General features: G+C 39.4%; 1 non-coding gene across 1 annotated transcript; it reads left to right on the top strand.

Moving 5' to 3' along the window:
• Positions 1 to 307: 307 nt before the first annotated feature.
• Positions 308 to 382, top strand: Trnal-cag (transfer RNA leucine (anticodon CAG)). The gene has a single exon. It is a non-coding gene; the product is annotated as a tRNA-Leu (tRNA).
• The last annotated feature ends 7,115 nt before the right edge of the window (positions 383 to 7,497 follow it).

The raw sequence follows: 7,497 nt of genomic DNA, 5'->3' as shown, positions 1-7,497 counted from the left end.
ACTGTAGCCATTCAGTCTAGTGACCCTAAGATGTATTATTAGCACTAACAATCGTTATTTTCAAATGATTTTGATGTGTCCAGGACGAGGTTTTCACTCTGCAGCAGTGTGTGTGCAGATATGAACTTCCTGGCAGATTAAAACTGTGTGCTGGACCGAGACTCGAACTTGGGACCTTTGCCTTTCGCGGGCAAGTGCCCTATCAACTGAGCTACCCAAGCATGACTCACACCCAGTCCTCACAACTTTGGAAGGTAGGAGACGTGGTACTGGCAGAAGTAAAGTTGTGAGGACGGGGCATGAGTCGTGCTTGGGTAGCTCAGTTGGTAGAGCACTTGCCCACAGAAGGCAAAGGTCCCGAGTTCGAGTCTCGGTCTGGCATACAGTTTTAATCCACCAGGAAGTTTCAGTTTTGATGTGTCTCAAATCCCCTTCACCGCCCCCCCCCACCCCCCCCCGCCCCCCCCCCCACCCCCCAACACCCCACATGCACACACAGAAACATAGACTTGGAAACCAATCACCTGCCAATAATACATATTGTTGGCAACAGTTTCACTGAGTATATAGTCAGTGGTAAGATGTATATGGTGTCTATACTATGCAGCATCATCCCAAAAACTGATTGCTACAAAATTATCTGTATTTGGTGAGTCAAGATTATCTCCAGTTGATCCTACTACTTGATAGAAGAAGAGAAAACGTCTTGACAATGCATTAATTATGGTATTTCTGGGTACAATAATTCTCTGATGTGGAAGGAAATACTCTGATACATTAATGGAGGTGTAATAAGGAGACAGGTATAGTGCATATCACTAACTGTATTAAAAGCTGATGAATGGTGGTGGAGAATATATTGATAATTGTAAACAATGACATCCGTAGGCTGTGGTGATGTATTCACTATGTTGAACACTCGTAACAGATATACATTTTATGCTAGACCAGGACCCTGACTTTAACATTTACCTTTCAGTGACATTGCTCTTTCCAGCACCTGCTTCACCTTCCAATCTAAAACTTCAACTAACCATCACTCCATACCGTCTCTTTCAATCTTAACAGAGGTTATCTTCCTAATATTTCTTACTATGAAGTTGATTGACTGACTCAGTCTGCAAAGTGTGCATACACGGCTGAGCTGAAAAGAGCATTTCCTCTGAAAGGCAGAGTCCCAGTCTGCCTCAAATTTCAATTGCAAATAGCAAAAAACACCATAATATAAAATCAGTATGGACACCAAAGATTCTACTTGACAAATGACCACCTGTTTATTTTGAGAGAGCTCTTGATAAAAGCTGGGCATTTATTACTGATACTCACTTATTCTTCCTAGCTTTGAAATAAAATTATACAAAAGTATACACGAACCAAACTTACTAACCATCTTGTAAGATTTTTGGTTTCCTGCTACACTGGCAACCAACAAATATTCTGCAAAGTTAGAACAAGGGAATTATACTTTGTGGTCAGTCAAATCTGAAGTTACAAAAGTTGAAGCTGCTGGTATTGATACTTCAAAGGAAGGAATCTGTGCACATCTTTCTACTAATGAATGTGAACCTGAAAGTCTGGATGGATCTGTGGATCTTGAATATTTGTTTGAGAATGAATGTGAATCTGAATTTGATGTGTGATCTGAAATCAAGGTTGGGCAGGAGAGTGAAGGAGAGAAAAAAGTATTATGCTCAGGTTTAAATCAAATCGTACTGGAATTTAATTGTACTGTTGATTCTGAAATTGCACGATGCTGTAGCTATAATTTATGTGATGTAAGGGCTGAGGATGGTGAAATTATGAATGTTTCTTAAATTGGTGATCTGTTGATGGAGGTAAATGATGTTTTATGTAGCAAGTTGTATGGTGTATCCACGGCTGTTGCAAGTGCTGTTTTTGAAGCTGTTTGTAATGATATGGAAGTAAAAGGTAATGCTTTATTTCATGATAATGATGTTGTAGCTACAAATGTCGATAATTTTAATGGAAAATACAGTGAGTTTGATTCTAATATAGAAATTAATATCTGGACAGAATGGTGTCATAAGGAGGAAGGTGATTGGCGATGGTACGGTAGAACATTACGATTGCTATTGCCTCATTTGTGGACTCAAGAGAAGTTTAAGATAGCGAAGGGTCTAGAAGTGAGAAAAAATGAAAGTGGGGCAAAAGAAGCAATTAATGAATTATTTTGGGGTGAATGCAAAATTGAGGGATGGAGCGAACAGGAAATGCGCACTCTAGAGATGGAAGAGAAGGGACAAGACTTAGAGAACGATTTATTGAGGGAAAAGTGTTTAGAGCGAAAAGAAATGATTAATGTTTAGCCTATCATTGAAATTAAAGTAAATGACAAGAAAGTAGACACACTGCTTGATTCTCAACTTAATGTGTCGGCAGTGTCAGAAGGTTTTGTACATGGGCTAAAGAATAAGAAATTAGAATTACTACCTGTAAATAGTGTAAAAATTAAAATGGCAGTTGGCAGTTTAAGTAAGCCGATAAGGCAAGGAGTGCTCTTGAAATTGAAGTGCGAGGAAAATCATTTTAGTATAGGATTCTTTGTAGTGAATGGACCCGTAAAACATGAGGTGCTCAGAACAGATTTCTTATGTAAATATAAAACTTCACTTCACTGCATGGGAAGGTGCTTGGAATCTGAAATTGAGGGTGAAAAAAGGAAAGTAAAATTTAAGAATCTTTTGATGGGGGACAACCATAATTACACATGGCTGGGCTGAAGACAAATTTGTAGGAGTAATTTGGAATGTTTTATTTCAGGATTTATTGTAGCTTGTTTGTTGTTTGGTCACATAAGGATTTTTTTGGCACAAGGTCTGTGTAGTTATAAAGAGATAGTTTAGACGCACTTTTGGGTGCAAAGAGGTCAGGGAACTCAATATTTGGTGAACGGTACCAAGTCAGAAATCAGTGCACAGTATGCATATAAATTAGGTTTTTGGAGATATATAAGGGATTTATTTATGTGTATGTATGTGTTAGACAAAAGTTTTTGATTGGTTGTACATTAGTTGTAATTTCCCGATTATAAGTTACGGTCACACCATTTTGAGTGCATGGAGGTCAGAGAAATTTGGAAAATGAAAATTAATATTGCTTACCTAGGAAGACAAATGTATGTTTCTCTACTTATCTGAGAATATTTTGGGAGAATAATTTATTGTTGTATGGAGTATCGATTTGTGCACACAGCTTTACTGCACAGAATTAAATGAGGGGTGGGATTTGTTCATATTTGTTGTTAGTTTTGAGTCTAATGCAAGTTATTTAAACTAAAAGAAAATATTAATTTGCTGACGTAATTGATTGTGAATCTGTCACGACATGCATGTCTCTAGAGAGACTTGGATAACGTGTCAGAATCTTTGAAGAATTTACGAGCATCTTGCAAATGCTGAAATTCAATTGTTTACTGTGTAGTTTAGATCTGTTTGTATCGATTGCACTGGGGAAAGCGTTCATTGCACATCCTGGGTGAATTTGGAAAGTGTTTGTTTTCTGGTATCTGCACCTAATTCGAATTTCAACAGATTTGTTCCCACAAAATGATGCTGATGGAATGCAGAGCCATAAAGAATTTCAGCAAGGTACACTGCTCTGAATCTGTGGAGTGCCACTGGACACTTCATTGTGACAAAAAGGTTCTGTGAAAGTGAGCACAGTGGCGCTGATATTTCTGTGATATTTCAATAGACAGTTGATTTTGATAAATGTATAGTCTTACTTGACATTTAATTAATATGCTGCAGTTCATAATTTATGTAAAATATCAGTTTCCTTAAATTTAAAGCATGCTGCATCAACACCACTACAAATAATTACACTATCGATCTGGTGCTTAGGATATTTATGTTATCGTATTACAAATTTGTGTCTTGCAAATCTGTATGCAACTTCATAACATATATGGCATGCCAAAATGTTATGGAGTGGAGGTGTGTGAGTTAATGAGCATTGCACTTTCATTTAAATATATGACTGAAAGAGTCAGCCTACAAGAATTGCGAAACGAACCCTGTCGTCGAGGACCACCTGCCACAAAGGGCTCAGATTCACCACAAGATGGGGGAATTCACAGGCGTCTATTGTCTATTGAGGCCTAAGCGCTGTAGTGTGCGAGTGAGACAGATGAGAACCTACGTCATGGGGAAACCCAGTAGCAGGCTTTTGTGGCCAAGGAGCTGTAGCAGTGTTAAATATGGTGGGCCTAAGATCGGCCATACGTGCAGTTCAACCCTTAGGCAAGTTTGAGCCAAGACATTTCAACAAAGAGGAGCCGCATGTGAGCACAAACATCTTTGAGTAGCTTGCAAGGTAATACTAAAATCTCTGCCAATGTTACCAGTGGAGATGCATTATCCTAATAAGTGGTAAAGACGGCTAAAACAAACTCACACAATTACACACCAATATTGTAAAAATCTAGTTCGCTGCAGACTTCTAGATCATATTCTAAGTTTGAACATGATAAATTTCCTTGATAGAGAAAAGCTTTGATCCACAATTCAACACGGGTTTAGAAATCATCACTAGTGCAAAACGCAACTTGCCCTTTTCTTACATGATATCCGGCAAAACATACTGTAGATGAAGAGCAACAGGCAGATTGCATATTCTTAGATTTTGGGAAAGTGTTTGACACAGAGCCACTCTGTAGAGCGTTAATGGAGGTCTGAGCATAGGAAAAAGGTTGTTATATAATTACAAGAGCTGCTCAAAGACTTCCTAAGAAATAAAACCCAGTAAGTTTTCCTGGACAGTGAGTGTTCCATCAGACGAAGAATTGTCATCAGTAGTGCCCCAGGGAAGTGTGATAGGGCCTCTCTCATTATCTGTATACATACACAAACTGACAGGTAGGGTGAGCAGCAATCTTTGATTTTTTGCTGATGGGAAAGTGTTGTCATTGGGGTATCTGTTGAAGGATACAGGATAAGTCAGAAAGACTTTCTGTTTGTTGTGATGAATGGTAGCTTGCTCTAAATGCAGAAAAATGTAAGTTAATGAATATGAGTATGAATAACAATCCAGTAATGTTCAGAATATTCAAGTACAATGTTATTTGTGTACTGCTTGACACTGTTGGACTGATCAGCCTCAACATTATGACCACCTACCTAGTAGCCAGTATGTTCACTTTTGGCAAAGATTACAGTGGCGACACATCACGGCATGGAAGCAGTGCGGCCTTGGTAGGTCGCTGGAGGGAGTTAGCACCACATCTGCACACACAAGTCACCTAATTCCCATAAATTCTGGGGATGGGGGTGATGAACTCTGATGCCACACTCAGTCACACCCCATACATGTTTGATTTTGGCGAGTTTGGAGGCCACCACATCAAGTGGAGCTATCCACTGTGTCCCTCACACTGCTCCATCACATGCCTGGCCTTGTGAGATGGCAAATTATCTCATTGAAAAATGCCACTGCTGCTGGGAAAAACGGTCGTCATGAAGGGGTGTACATGGTCTTCAAGCAGCGTATCATACTCCTTGGCCATCATATTGCCTTGAACGAGTTCCACTGGACCCATGGATGCCCACATGAATACCTGCAGCACAGGTGTGAAGGAGGTGTTCCCTTGGAAGATGACAGATTAGTACCCTCCCATCAGCATGGTGAAGAAGGTATCAGGATTCATCAGATCGTGCAACACTCTTTCGTTGTGCCAACATCCAGTGCTGATGGTCATGTGCCAATTCCAGTCGTAGTTGCTGATGTATTGGTGTTAACATTGGCACATGCATGGATCATTGGCTGTGGAGGCCAATCGTTAGGAGTGTTCGGTGCACTATTTGTTCAGACACACTTGTACTCTGCCCAGCATTTAAGTGTTATGTCAGTTCCACCAAAACTCTCCACCTGCCCTGTTTTACCAGACTGCCCAGCCTATGATGTCCAACATTTTTAATGAGGGATGGCTGCCCAACCCCACAATTTCTTGATGTGGTTTCACCTCAGTCTCATCAAGTGTTGAAAACACTCACCATAATACTCCTTGAACACCAGACAAGTGGTGCAGTTTATTAAATGCTTGTGCTGAGCCTGTGAGCCATTACAATCTGTTTTCGGTTAGACCCAGTAGATCATGCACCTTCCCCATACTGTTAGTGGTCATAATGTTCTGGCAGATCAGTGTATGTAGTTGTAGCAATGCAAAGTGATGCGTAAATTGAGCAAGCATATAAGGTCAATTGTAGGGACGGTCAATGGAATTCTTCATTTTACTAGGACAATTCTAGGAATGTGCAGCTAATCTATAAAGGAGACCATATACAGAACACCTGTACAACCCATTCTTGAGTTCTACTAGAGTGTTTGGGATTTGCACCATGTCACATTGGAGTAATTCAGCGAAATGTTGCTAGATTTGTTATCAACACTTTTGATCAACATGTGAATATTGTGGAAATGTTCCATAAGCTCAAATAGGAATGTCTGCAGGATAGAAGCCATTCTTTTTGCGAAATGCAATTTTGAAGATTTAAAGAACCAGTATTTGTAACAAAATGCAGAGTTATTCTCCTGCCATTGATATACATTATGCGTAATGACCACGAAGACAAGGCTTTATATGGAAGTACATAGACAGTCATTTTTCTGTCACTTCATTTGTGAGTGGACCAGGAAATGGAATGTCCCTCCAGCATCAAATTTTTTGTAGCTTGTGGAGAATGTACGTACATGCAGAAAAAAGTAATTGTCATCAGTTTTCATAGAAAAATTGTACTGAAAACGGGGCTACAAATCAAGTAGGGGATAGCAATGTAGTATAGTTGAATAATGGAAGCACACTTTTTATTGATTATCTGAGATTCAGTAGCAGAGAGAACTTTACATACTGATAAATCACTTTTGATGAAAGCAGCAGCTGCTAAACTAAAATTAATACAAAATACAAAGGCTGTCCGAAAAGTTCTTGACCTTGCCCCATGATCACAGAACTACTTGTGTGAATTTTCCCCCCATATGTTTGTCCACATAATAGTAGATGGCACGTAGAATTGCAAGTCTTTCAAGGCAGCAGTTGACTGTAGGCAGTTGTTTGAAGCAGTTGTGGTGCACATGACATTGAAAATGGAAAGAATCCAGTATCATGTAGTAATTAAATTCTTCATGAAGGAAGATTTAACACCAAACAAAGTTCAGTTGTGGCTTGTAAATGCTATCGTGAAGAAATGGGTAGCTGCGTTTAAACATGCCCGTGAAAGCATCAAAGATGATCCATATGAAGGATGTCCAGAAAGTGCAAGTATACGAGATGTCATTGACAAAATGGATGATGTGATTTTGGAAGATTGGTGTATAAAGGTACACAAAATTGAAAATGCGCTAGAGATATCAAAGGAATGTGTTGGCCACATCTTACACTAGGAGCTGAACATAAGAAAACTTTGCACAAGATTGGTGACGCATATGCTCACTCCAGGTAACAAAGATATTTGCATGACACTTTCCAAAATGTACTTAGTG

The sequence above is a fragment of the Schistocerca nitens genome, chromosome 3 (genome assembly GCF_023898315.1).
Source record: "Schistocerca nitens isolate TAMUIC-IGC-003100 chromosome 3, iqSchNite1.1, whole genome shotgun sequence".
Lineage (NCBI taxonomy): Eukaryota > Metazoa > Arthropoda > Insecta > Orthoptera > Acrididae > Schistocerca > Schistocerca nitens.
This window is presented reverse-complemented; position numbering and strand designations above follow the sequence as displayed.